Source organism: Peromyscus leucopus, chromosome 14, assembly GCF_004664715.2.
Source record: "Peromyscus leucopus breed LL Stock chromosome 14, UCI_PerLeu_2.1, whole genome shotgun sequence".
Taxonomy (NCBI): domain Eukaryota; kingdom Metazoa; phylum Chordata; class Mammalia; order Rodentia; family Cricetidae; genus Peromyscus; species Peromyscus leucopus.
Genome location: NC_051075.1, coordinates 8,086,345 through 8,101,034, shown reverse-complemented (window position 1 = coordinate 8,101,034; position 14,690 = coordinate 8,086,345). Strand labels below are relative to the sequence as shown.

Genomic DNA, 14,690 nt, shown 5'->3' with positions numbered 1-14,690 from the left:
AAAACTCCAAGGCTCAGTTATGGATGACTTCACAAATATTAGACAGAAATGACTAAGAAAAGATAGGATAATTAAATCTCGTGAGTTATCTTGAGACTTTTAAGGTTTTTAATTGTTTTTATTAGATAACAGCCTATCTGGCTTTTCATTTTTATTAAGAATATAGATCATGTTCAAAGCTAATAAAGAAACGGTACACAATAAACAGCTTCACAGTGCCGGTGCTAAGAAAAAGCTCCACCTACAGGGCTAAGGGGTCTGGAAGGAAAAACAAGCATGGCTAACCATGGAGCCCAACTCGCAGTGCTAACTCAGAACTGAACACGGTCAGTGATTATGACTTGGAAAAATAAATAAATATGGCTCAGGAGACATATGATTTAAATTCAAGTCCTTATTACCATAAAAGCTACTTAAGTTTGGACAAACCTTCCTTTACCTGCATTTCTATAAAATAAAGGGTTGAGACATATTCCTTAGCACCTACTACAGTTCTTCAATTCCAAGGTGCTGAGGATAGACAGATGTATAACAGCCCCCAAAATTAAGGGTCTTCCCATATTTTAGGAGTCTCTTCTGAGCCCTGGCTAATACCTATATTTGTACTTCATTTTTATTTATTTTTCTTAAATCTAGTTCCTCAAAACACAAGTTTCAGATCTCCCAGACTGAGTCCTACCCTTGAATGTATAAACACTTGATCAAGTCAATTAGAACCTATGTACGGTTTACTAGTTTGGTTTTTTTTTCCAACATAAAAAAGAAAATCTAAATGTGTACCACAAATACAATACTTAATGCAAAAAAAAAATTCCCTCCTTTCCACTGCTTGTAATTCAAATATACCATCCTTAAAGAATGAATCTCAAACCCAGTCTCTTCAGATCTATCCATCTATACACTCGTTGTAACAATAGATAATCAATACCCTTTATTTGCTCTGGTTTTTCCCTTGGTCTAGAATTTCCCATTTTCAGAGTCAGTATTTTTGTTTGTTCAGTCTGATGACAAGTGATAATTTTTTGGTTTAATGTCAACAAAAATATGAGCAATTATTAACATAAAAATATTTTAACTCACTCGGTTTTAATCTAAAACATTTCACCAGTAAGCCATAAATCTAACAGCATTTAAAAAGTATGTTTTTGATGGTACACACCATAGTCCCAATATTCAAGAGGCTGAGGAATAAAGACTGTGAATTTGAGACCATTCTGAGTTACACAGAGAGACTCTCTCAAAGCGTAAACAAAACAAAACCAAGCCAAGGAGGCTGGGCATAGAGTTCAGCAGTGGAACCCTGGTATAACATGCACTGGCCCTAAGCACAGTCCCCAGCACCAGAAAAACAAAATCCAATACTTACATGAAATAAAAGTACATGAGAAAGCATAGTCTATGTCGTGAGGACAGTGGAAAACTTGCACACACACACACATTTTTCTATAACACAGCTTATACAATGTATTATATAGTGCATAATTCTGAGTCTATGAAGGTAAAGTGATTCTTTTCCTGACAGAATGGATAATAGGCCAAAGAGTTAGCAATCCACTCTTTTCCAACTAAACTAATGAGGGACCTTGAAATTAATTTTTAACGTTATTCTGATTTATTGCCAGGCATAAGGTCCCTCCAAACAGCTGGGCCTGGAAGGGACGGTGTTAATGACTGCCGTCGGAGCAACAGCTGCTCCGAGGCAAGCTCTCTGCTGTACTGATGTTGACACCACGCCACAAAAATACTCGTACTGACTGCTACACACCTGGAGCACGGCTGTAAGAACAGCTGGCGAGCTCGGAGGCAGCTAGAGGAAAAGACAGAGGCTGAAGTCTATTACATATAAGTGTGACTAAATGTGCTTTCCTTCCCAGAGCAGGAGAAAGAGGAAACACAACTATTTCTGAAAAACCCAGTATGCAAGGCTGAAGGACACTTATGGAGAGTCTTCTAACACGGTGTAAAATTAGTGTAATCCTGGAAATCTAGACACAGCATCAGAGAGATACTTTATGCACAATTTGTCTAATTCTCCTGCAGCTAGAAAAACAGCTGCTCTTAGACTGTACTGTTCTTCAAAAATTCTAGGTCTATCTAGATATTTAAAATAGATTGCCCTAAAATTTATTTTAAAAAAATCAGTGCCACATAATAAGGTTCAGGTAGAATTTTCATTAGTTTACAAAAGACCAGTGTATGGTTTTCATTCTTAAGAAGACAATGGGTAACAATTTATAGAGGGAATTGTGCTTTTCCAATTCCTGCCATTATTACATAAGAATAAATAAAATTAGCAACTAGTTTTAAAAGGCAAGGCCTTGGCTATCATTTTTAAATCCAGTCTGCCCTTAAAATTGATGCCATTTATATAGTCCAGAGAAGCCAGAAAAAAATTAAATAAAAGAAAAGGGCTAGGAGGTTTATTCACTAGAATAAGTAAAGTCATGTTATTCTAAAGTGATATCAGTTAATTTATGACTATCAGAGTGGGTCAGACTCTAATCAAATTGTAGAAACATTTCCAAAGTGATTATTCAATCAAATGACTAACATGGTTAATTAGGGGCCGTAAACATTGCTCTGAAGTTCATCAAAGTAATGACTTGCCCAGAAAAATTACTGCTAATTAAATTGCCTGCTGCTTTCATTTCTACCTTATCTAATAAAAAAAGTCCAACTGGTGAGATTTGGCATTCCATCTGAACTTTTGTAAATGTTCAATGAAGATCCAAGCTGGGCTAAGTGGGGACTTCAAAGGCCAATGTTTGGTGACAGAGAATGGAGGTGTCGCTGGGCAGGGCCTTCCACTTTCCTGTGGAAGGAAGGACAATGCAAGAGCCACAACCTAGTGTAGCCTGACCTGCGCAAACACGCCAGGACGGCAGGACATTTACACTGTTCTGTCTGGAACAGCCTACTGTAGCCTGACCTGCGCAAACACGCCAGGACGGCGGGACATTTACACTGTTCTGTCTGGAACAGCCTACTGTAGCCTGACCTGCGCAAACACGCCAGGACGGCGGGACATTTACACTGTTCTGTCTGGCATCCTCTGGTTATAATTTTAGGATGACCAACACAGCACAGTGATGGCCAGCAACCACTTTGTCACCTACTAGGCACAAATTCAAGTCTAAGGTCTCTTGTTTCAAGGGATTGTAGCTCTTGGCAGGTTAGTTAACAGATCTTTCCTCAACCTTATCATCTGTAAAATGAGAGTGCTAGTGATACTTTTAAAAAGTGTTGTAATATTTCCACTAGCAAAGGATTTAGGATATAATTACATATTTCAATAATTTACTTGTATATCTTAATTTCATGTTCTTAAATTCCATGAGCTGGTTGATTTGTTGGTTACTAGTGTAACTATTTTGGAATAGACTCTGTCACTATCTCTTAATCTATGATATCTAAAAATATATTGATTGAACAGTCATGAATTTATGATTAAGCTGGAATTTCCACCACACATTTTAAATACTCAAGAATCCATCTTTGAACGTCATATTTTTGCAATATTAACCCTTGTTGTTTGTTCTTAAACAACACTGGCTTAAGAAGTTTAAAAGTCAGTCTATAAATTGGATTATGTAAATTGAATTTAGGACAAAGGATTTTTATTGATGTAGGAACTTGTGGATCAAAGCATTCTAAAACTCGATATTAGTGCTGACCAAATCAGCTCTTACAAATCACAGCACCCGTAATTTGTTTCAGATGAGCTCTTGTCGTGATGAAAGCTGATCTAATATGCTGGAAAAATTCAAAGCAGTGAAGTGCTGCTGGCATCTCCAGGCTTCGGTGCATGGAGGTGGGATCAGGAACAAAGCACCGGAAGTCTCCAAACGGCCCCCTTGGGTTAGGCTTCATGTAGTATCACTATTAAAGGTGTCAGATTTGAAATAATACAGAAAGTATCGCTTCATATCATGATACATGTGTAAGAAACTTAAAAAAAAAAAGCTGCTTTCTCCCTCTTTGCCTTACAAAGTAAAGCTGTGCTGGAAAACACAATACTGACGTGGGAAGCTTTACCAAAAGTTTTACCACAAAATGCAGCTTTGAATTCTGCACATGTAATATGCCAGGCACTCCTGTGATTTGCATATTTGCTGCTCAGTTGTACAAAACGAAAATTCCCCTTTAGGGTATCATTTGTGTAGGCTTCCAAAGGCCATGCCAGACCCAGAGAGGAAAGATTAGTCATGATTGGCTAGGGCAGTTTTAGTGGTTGCTGAAACTGCCTTGTTACCAAGCAGTGTGCAAACCTGGGATTATCTCATATAACAAACCAACAAGGAGGTTGGGAAGGGAGTCTCCTTCATTTGATGCTTCTGACTGGATTCCTGCAGTAATAGTCAATGTACATCTTAATCCAGTTTCCTAATGTCTTAAGGTAAATGAGAAATCCAGGAAAGTAAAAGTAGCTCATGACTCTGTCTTTGCTTTCCTTTAAATTAGAACACAGAAGTTGACTGGCTGTACACTTTAACTCCTTGTGGGAGTGATGTGTCTGCATAGAGTCCATATGGAACTATTCATTCATTCATTCACTTTTCAAATGGGGTCTCACTCTCTCTTCCTGAATGACTCTACCAAGCATGAACCACCATGCTAAGCTCTGTTCAACACATTCGGATAATGGAAGAAAATTTAAAATGTTAACTATATAGAATCAAAAATGATGTATTCTGTAAAACAATGCAAATCTGTAAAAGGTGTAGGGGTGTGTGTGTGTGTGTGTGTGTGTGTGTGTGCACTTCAATACAAACCTGGAAGATTAACCACTTTTTGTTAGTATTACTAGTTAACAAATTTCTAAAAATCGATGTATTAGACCCTGACGTAGCTGGTGATATCCACAGTGGTAGAGTGCTTGCCTAGCATGCAGAAAGTACTTGGTTCAAGTCCAAGCACTGAAGAAAAAAAATCCTGACATAAGCTGTAGCAACAACTGATGACACCAACTTATCTCAAGAAAAATGAACATTAGAGCATGATTGTTTTCATTCCCTTCAGCTCTTCAAGTCCTTCCTTCACTAGTTTAGGTTTATTTATTCTTCTCACTCCTATTAATATCACATACTATGTTCAAAACCCCAAGGGTGTCTAGGGCATAAATAACACGTTTCATGAAGATACATATAAATGCAAATGCAGGAACACCCACGTTACCCTTAACTCTGCTTTTACAATTGAAGCATGAATGAACTTGGTATAGTTAATCAAGAAAACTACATTTTATAGATTCATGAAAGACCCCATCATGTAAAAGATGGTTTTGCACCCATAATCTGCTCTGTATTGGCGAAATCTCTAAGTTATTAGTTCTAAGTAAGCTCCAGCAGTAGTATGTTAGATTCCCATGAGAAAGGTGACAAAGAAGGAGTTGAAGCGGAGATGCTCTATGGACCAGCTGGTTCTCCATCATGAAGGTCTGGACCTAATAGTCTGAAGATGAGGTGGAAGGGCTGGAGAGATGACTCAGTGGGTAAGACCATTTTTTTTTTTTGTTCTTTTGGAGGACCTAGGTTTGATTCCAGCACCCACATGGCGGCTCACAAGCATCCCTAATTCTAATTTCAGGGGCTCCAACACTCTTTTTTGATCTCTCTGGGCACCGAGCACACACAGGACACATAAACATACATGAAAGCAAAACACTCATAGACATATAATAAAATAAGCACATCTAAAAAAAGAAAATGATGGATTTGGACATGGCTTAAGTTTTAAGAAAGGAGGGATAAATTTAGTATTGCTTCATCCACACTTGGGATATTTCTCAGAAAACTGAAGACAAAAGAAACTAAATTCACACTACACTGAATCAAGGAAGGAAGGAGGAAGTAATGCAGTGAGTGAATTCAGGATTTCGGAGACATAAAGGCAGCCCAGTGACAAACAGTAGCACAGAATTTTCCCTCTGAAACCAAGATCTCTCATAAGCTTCTGAGACACTTTTTGGACAGTATCACACACAAAACCTGAGCAGGCCCAAACAGTATATGGACATTATGAACTCAGGATATTATAAGTTTTACAGGCTGGTAATTTTTATTAAACTAGAGTTCAAGTGGCAAAAGGCACAAGCATTATTGTGACTTAGGGTATTTATTAGATACTGCCATACTCTGGCAGTTAAGATGGGGTTTAAAAGTAAACATGAGAACCAATGCCACTAGCTGACCCACAACAGCATTCTGCAGTGGAGGATTTGATGCTGAGTACTCAGTCTGCCCTATTTGGTTTCCTGTTGGAATCTGTATGATTTGAAAAAAAAAATATCTGAGGTAGAGTTCATCTTTCCTGGGATTCCTACCTTATTTGGCTATAATATAATATGCATATAATTTATTCTGCTTGCTTCCAACAAAAATGAAACTACTAACAAAGTTTAGCATGAATTGTGTCAGACGCAGAAGGCTAGGTTTATAAATGTTGACTTCAGTAGACTATCTCAGATAGTTCAACTTGTCCTCTAACCCAAGTGTGAGTTTGGCACCTTGTTAGATGACGTATTTATCTTTGAAGCAATCTACAGAAATCACTATTAAAAACCACGCCAATGAATGCCCTGCATTATTGTCGGGGCCCTTCATATGTGCCAGACACTGAGCTAGGCACCTCACAATCATAACCGTATTTAATCTTTACAAGAACACTAGTTTCCCCTTTGGAAATAAGTAAATTGAGGGCCAAAAGAAACTACAAACCTTGCTCCATATGATACAAATGGTAAACCAATATCAGACCCAAAAGTTGGTATTTTTTGAATGTCACAGCAAATAGGTGGTTTTATTGTTTAATGCTGAGCATAAATCAAAACCAGATCATGTAGATAAAGCAACAGATTCTCAGAACTCATATACAAAGAGGAGTCAGAGTTCAAAATTAAGAGTTAAAGAGACCTGTTAAATAATCACAACCATAGGACTGCTGATTTTTCAAGTTCGTTTTACTTTGTGATTATTTTCCTATTTGAAATACTTGTCCTATAGAATGTACAAGGAACTATTAAAATCAATTAAATAAAAACATACACACACAGCGAAAATGATAAGCATCTATTCAACCCAACACAAATTGTTTGACAATTATTTCAAGTTATTTGCATCCTGCCTAGATGAAAATATTTATGAAACCCATTCCTTCTCTTACCTAGCTCTTACTTCTTATTTTCTATACTAGCATTTGAGTATGGAAGTCCTTGAGTAACAAAATATTTTATAAGAATATTTAAAATCTAAAAACATACACTCCAATAAGCATGCACACACACAGAGAGAGGGAGAGAGAGAGTTTTGAAAAGAAGGTAATCTTTTTTTGCCTCTTTTGTTCATATTCACTAGACACAGAGAGATAGCCAACGGTCTTTAAACTGTTTCCCTTAATTTCAAATCTCAGCTCCACTTATAAAAACAGTTATATGCTCATTTCACCCACTGGGGGTAAGCAACTCGAAGCCTGTGTCCTGGTTATTTTGTTAGAAAAGAAACCATAAATTACACACTATAAAAGTGTACTCCACCCCCTTCAAACTCCCTCCCTTTTCCAAGTTAGTACAACTAACAAGCGCAGGCAGTATCCCTCCCTTCCCCCCTTCCTGCCTGTAAAATCCAAGACAGACCAACACAGTGGGCCTGAGATGACATATTTGAATGGAATTCAGACCCACCAGTTCCTGTTTATGTTTCTGATTTGAGAATGTTGTCTTCTCATTGACCATACATTAGGAACTCTGGAAGGCCATAAATGGTGTCAGGTTACAAGCAAGCAGGACCAATGAGCATTAATCATTACTTCCAGTCAACTGGCCAAAGCAGCCGCTGATGGAACACTACACCCTCCAGCTCTATATAAACGACATTCCAGAGAGCCAGGCTGTGTGTGTGCTTGTGCATGTGTGTGTGTTTCCTTTCAGGCTCCATTTTATGAATGAAACTCCAGGCTCTGTGGAGTCCATTCATGGAAGAGAAATGCTTACAAGGCTCTGCCCCCAGGGATCAATCAGTCATGGGCAAAACTGATATGATTGGTTTAAGACAGCCTTCAGCCTTCCATTACTGACTTAAAATGCAGTCCCTGTCCATTTGACCTGTGTTAATGTACAAAGAGTAAATCCAGACTGTAGTCTCAATTCTCAAATCAAATCACTCGCCAGGGCCACTTACAGTAACTGTAGATTTAGAGTATATTGAAGCATTTCTTAGAAAAACTGAGAGCACAGACCAGTATCCTGGTTTGGAAGAGTTGCTATTTTAACCAGAAACCCACACAAGGCATGGGAAGGCAATTAAAAGCAGTCAAATTGTGAGGCTGACCCACGACAACTATTATAATAATGAAATCAATAAGGTAAATACCACTGTCACTTCTCACAGTTGGAGCACCTAAAACATCATCCTACTTGTCCACAAATCCCTGGTTGGGTAAAAGAAAACTATCTTTGGATGCTAGAGCGACAGATAGGAGGTTAACATCTTTCCCAGAATCAATAGCTCCTTCTTTAAAATTCCCAAGTGATTCCCAACTTGCTTTGCTTCAAGCAACAGTGTTAAAAGTTAGGGAAAAAACAAGCTGCATCATTCCATGAAATAAAATGTGGCTTTAAGTAAGCATGCTTCATATGGAACAGGGCCAGAGCTCAGCCTGTGTGAGTGTCACATCTCAGGTACAAAAAGCCAGAGTTCGTGGAACCATAATCATCATTGCACTGGAAATGACCAAAAATGACAATGTTCAAACTTATCTAATCTAAGCAGTCACAGGGATGAACTGGAGGGGCTGGTGCTAACCCAAGCAGTGTTACATGGTTTGACATGCAATCTGTAACTTGGCCTTTGCCTGTTGAGGGAAGAAAACATGTCTGTTTCCTGGTGACTTGAAGCCACGTGGGAACATAGTTGCAATCAACAGACCCCATCTGACACCTGAGCAGTTTGCTAGGGAAGCATGTCATGCCTGGGAGAGCAGAGTAACCCACCATACAGAGCACTACTGATGAATAAATATACATCATTTTATGTGGTGTTTGTTTTAAAAGACAGGGTCTCATTATGTATCACTGAATGGCCTAAGGCTTCCTTCATAGACCAGGTTGAACTCAAACATATGAAGTTCTGCTTGCCTTTGCCTCCACAGTGCTGGGACCAAAGGCATGTGCCACCAGACCCAACATTACTTCATATTTTTGATAATTTAAAGTGTTGCACTGCCTCTGAGACTCAATTCCTTTGAAACCTCATTGCAACGGTCCATGGAATATAGCCTAACAACTATTGGAGGATGGATATTCAAATATTTACCTGTTGATTAGTGATTTAGACTCAGTACTTCTACTGAAATGCAGACAACCTCTTACTCAATTTTAACTTTGTGATGATGCAAGAGCAACATGCACTCAGTAGGAGCTCTAATGCAAATTTTGAATTCTGGTCATTTCCAGGGTTGGAGATAAATAGTTGAATTCTTTCTTGTGATGCTGGGCAGTGAACTGCACTTCCTTATCAGTCACATGACCACAAAGACAGGCAAACTATAACACGGTAACTAAAAACTATAACACAGTATACTGCCATGTAAGTTAAACATATTAAGCAGGTTTTACTTATTTTTTCTTTCTAAATCTGTTCAAATATATATAATTTCATCATACATGAAGGGACCTCTGTAATTTTTTGAAGCGTTAAACAGGTCTAGATACTGTGGTTTTTTCCTATTCTAGGTGTTCCATTCTACCCACAATGAGGTGAACTGAGATGACCATGGGTATACATTAGGAAGGCTGTGGTGACTCTCATAGCTAGGGATTTTAAGCAGAAAAACATATCCCACTTCTTTGCCCACTTAACTATCTAAGTAGAACCCAATTCTGATTAGATTTTTAAAATAACTAAAAATGGAAAAAATGGTTTCTTCAGTATGAAATCACTGAATTACCACTGGTATAAAAATGTTCACCAAATAGAAACTACACATTTCTTGCATTTTGAAAACAATGAAGGCAGATATTTTATGATGTCTTAGAATAGTCCAACAAATACCAAGAACCATTGCTTGCTACATCCTGTGTTATACTTGACTCTGTTAGAATTTTTGACAACTTTCTTTTGTGATCATTACATTCCTTGATTTACTGGACAATATTTTTTCTTCCTGAAAATACCCAATTGTTGACAATTTGTGAGAAGGTGTGTTTGAAGTTGATTTTGCTAGAATATATGTCTCTTTCTGTGAGCTAATAATAAATTGTTCTTTAAAGCAAGCATATCCTCACATTATGGTTGAAGTATGCATATCCCCTGTGGGCTCCAGTACAGAAGACTTGGTCTCCCATTCAGTGCTATTTGGAAGGGGTGGAAATTAGGAGTTGGAAGAAATCAGTCTCCAGAGAGGAAACTTTGAAGGTTCTAGGTGGTCTCCTACCCTCCCTATCTCTGGTTGTATGGACCAGCACAGCCTCCTCTTCCTCCTCTTCCTCCTCTCCTATATGTCCCAACTTCGAGGATGCTTTGTTTCGCCATACACCAAGAACCAATACTGCCATGGACTGTGGACTGACATATCAAAAGTTTGATCCAACATAAATCCTCCCTTCTCTTCAGTTTTTTGTGTTAGGCTTGCTATTGATGAGGAAAGAGCTTTGGGATATTGTTAAATGAGGAGGTAACAACAGTAGAAGTCAAAATCTGCAGATGCACCGTGAGTAGTTCTAGCCTTCTTAATTTTATTATTATTTAAAAATGTTTTAAGAAAGTTAGTCAGTGAATTAAGTTTCTGACAAATCACTTCCAAACACATAAAGGCCTCTGTACATTTAGACAAATGCCAAAAATAATGTCATTGTTCTTCCTGCCTTTCTCAGTGACTTCACTTAACTTAAAAACCTAGATACACTCAATCAATGCGGTTAGGACTCACTTTGCCGCTGTCCATCTGAATCTGTGGTTCTCAGCCTGTGGGACTCAAACCCCTTGGGAGTTGAACAACTTAAGACCATCAGGTAACACAGATAGCTACATTCCAATTCATAACAGTAACAAACTGTCAAGCTTTGAAGTAGCAACAAAAATAATGCTATGGTTGGGGGTCACTGCAACGTGATGAACTGTATTAAAGGGTTGCAGCATTGGGAAGGTTAAGAATCACTGATTTAGATGCTCAGGATGATGATCCACCAACACAGCAAAACACAGAACAGAATTCACAACACAAGAATCCTCCACTAGCCCCATTTCTGAAACTGAAGAGGACTCAGAGCCCTTTGTTAAAGTGCCAGCCAAGGCCCAATGGAATATAGACATATACGTCAGGTCTGACAGTAGAAACATAAAACATACGTTAGTTTTAACATATTTAACATGAGGTAAATATTTTGGAAGTATTCATTTTCCCATTTCTCTGCCTACATATCATATTTTTACTAGCTAATGACAGAAAATAAGTCTTTACTTTTTTCTAAGGTAATAAATATATGTGGAATATAAGAGAGGTTGCCCAGGTAAAAATGGATGGAAAGAAAAAAGGTTTGCAATGAAGAATGAGAAAAGAGACGTGCTATTCTTCTAAGAGTTTCCTTACATCTGTTTCAGATTCTGCAGTACCTCACAAGGCTGCTCATGTAAAGTGAACCCAGCTGACAGAAGTCTCAAGTCCTCTCTTCTGGTTTAACTGTATGCCTCACATATCAGGATATTCAAATAAAAGTGGGAAGTCTGGTAAGAGAACTGAGGCAAAATCAAATTCATACAAAGGACTTGAAGTTAGTAGGCCATTAATTTGCTTTCTTTCTTCTAATTATTATTGAGCTTTTGCCAGGAGAACTTTATAAAGAGCCACCTTATTGATAAAGTCAACTCTTTTCTTCTGGATTTCCTTCAAGATTGTTCTTATTTAATGTGTATGTACCTCCACCACATGTGTTCCTAGTGTCAACAGAGGCCAGAATACAACTTCGGATCCCCTAGAACTGGAGCTACAGGCAACTGTGAACTGCCATGAAGGTGCTGGGAACCAAATCCAGGTCCTCTGCAAGAGCAGTGAGCGCTCTGAACAGCTGCGTCATCTCTCTAGCCGCTGATAAACTCAATTCTTAAAAATGCTGGAGCAGCTAGACAAAGTGGCACCCAGCTTTAATCCCAGCATTTGGGGGACAGCTATCTGTAAATTCACTGACTTCCAGGTCCACATCGTGAATTCCAAACCAGGCAGAGCTACACAGTGAGGCCCTGTCTCAAAAGGAAAGAGAAAGTTTGAGATAAAGTTGTTAGAAAAAAAAAAAAAAAGCATGAAAGCAAGGAAAGAAGGGAATACAACCTAGTCTTTTACAGAGTTTGAGGTCTGATAATTTGCTACATCAAAGCAGTGAGCACCTGAAATTAGAGTAAAATTCGACCACTGGCCCAGGTGAAATCCGTTCTTTCCTAAATTAGGGAAGCATATCACCAGATCTGAAAGCAGTTGACACTATTCTAGCCCCAGAGCTCAGAGAGAGCCTTTAACCCATATAGATGTCCTTAATCCAGATTAAGGTAAGTAATAATAATACATGTAAAAATTTGTATTATACACACACACACACACACACACACACACACACACACACACACACACACATATATCTCTGCTGCATGTGTAGGGATGGTGGTCATGCACCAATTCTAGCTGCAGTCCAGAGGCTGAGGAGGAAGGATTGTGCCAATTCAAGGCTAACTTGGTCAACATGGTGAGAACCAACTCAACTGGGGTTATATAGCAAGACTGTCACAAAAATAAACATATAAGGTGAATAATAAAACATCTGACTCATTGGCATTCTCAAGTGATGTAGATAGTTACAGACATGGGCAAAGGAGCTCACAGAAATGGGATGCTGCCTAAAGTAACTGTTTTACACACTCCAGATGAGGCACTCGACACATCTTAACTATATGTGGCCACTTGGGCAATGAGTGCTGTACATACATTGAATTCTAGAAAGCAACTAACTAGTAAACAAAAACCTATGTGGTGCTTTACACAGCACTACCTGGCTAGTGGAGAGGAACAAATCTACAGAACAGACATATTGCATTAACTTTCCAGCGTAGTACCATGATGTAACTGCTACACTGTATGACTAACGCTCTGGCTCCCTGACTATCTGGTTGTTTCTCTTCTCTGTCTTCTGATCCAAGTTCCACCCGCCTCATCCCTTGAATAAAGATTTCTACTTTAATAACATAATATTTTGAATTTTTTATCTTAAATATTCGGCAGTTGAAATTGCATTCCTGTAATTATAATTATAACTAATAGACTTTCCATTTCCCATGTCATAATTAATGTCAGGTTTTATTAGAGCACAATCATGCTGTCTTTTCTCTTTTAAGACATCTTTTATTGTCACAACATTTATAGTACATTGAATTAACCAATAAAGTATCCTAGAATCCCTCTGAAGTGATAACTTTGTGTCATAGATTCTAGATTATTTGCTTAGAAAAACACAATTTTTTGTTTTAAAATCACATATAAAGTATTTCCTAATATGCTACTGTTTCAAAACCAATAGGAAAGAGAGTGGTGACTCAGTGATAAATACATTAGAGTTCCTAAAAGGTAGTTTAATGTGCTCTTGGGAAAGACGAATGAGCGAGCTAATGACCACAAACAAAATATCCAGAGGTCATCCTTGCTGGTTGCAATAAGGACACATACAAAGGATCAGCTTCAGAGCAGCAAAATGCATTTTGATGCCGACAGATTAGTGATTTTCTTCTAAATCATATCCCAAAGTCCTTTCTTTTAACTCATACCCAAAACTCAACCTTTACTATTTAGCTATTCAAATAAAGCTGAAACCTACAGGCAAAACTGAAATTAAAACTAAGAAATGTTGGATAACTGTGTCAATTTAAGACATAATTGGGTGGTAGCATAAAATTAATAGCTTCTCAGAAGTTAAGTAGCATTTTACAAGCCAACTGCAAGATACATGGTACACTTAGGAGAGACATCCATACTTAAAGCAGGATGCTGGACCTCTACTTGAAACTCGGGAGGGGCAAGCACTGTGCTCCTGAGGCACACACGGTGGCCGACTCTAACATCCACACTGTATTTGACCCACAGGTAATGCAGCTATCTCTTAAAGACCCTCCCCTTAAAGTTTTGCCTCATTAGACTCCTTAAATTTCTCCCTGCTTGGTTCACATAGTATAAATACTCTATTCTACACTATGCATATCTGTGTTTGCAATATAAACATGAGGAGACAGACACATGTAGAACAAATCACAGAATCACAAAAAAGGTTTGATTTTACTCTTTTTTTTGGCACTATACATAGCAAAACCACAAAATTTTCAATATATTATACAAGTCCCATTGATTGACTATTTGTATTAATTTATATAATTTCTATCTGTACTTATTTAAAATCATCAATGAACTGTACTGCAGCAAATGAAAATACAGTTAGAGATAAGTATAATAGCAGTTAACAGAATTTGAAATTCACAGAGAGAAATGTTTCCTACCTACAGTAAATCCATTGGCTTACAAGGTACTTAATTACAGAGATCCAATGGCAGATAGGAAAAGTCTCTAAACTCAAATCCCTAGGAAGAATTTCAGGTTTCAAAGATGCCAGCCCTCATTCAACGGGCTTATTTTTCTAAATTGTAAACCATCTACAAAATAGATAT

At 38.0% G+C, this 14,690-nt stretch overlaps 1 protein-coding gene across 6 annotated transcripts in view; it reads right to left on the bottom strand.

Annotated features, from left to right (window-relative positions):
• Positions 1 to 14,690, bottom strand: part of Etv1 (ETS variant transcription factor 1) — a 90,512-nt gene that overhangs the window by 19,414 nt on the left and 56,408 nt on the right. The gene's annotated exons all lie outside the window — the stretch shown is intronic.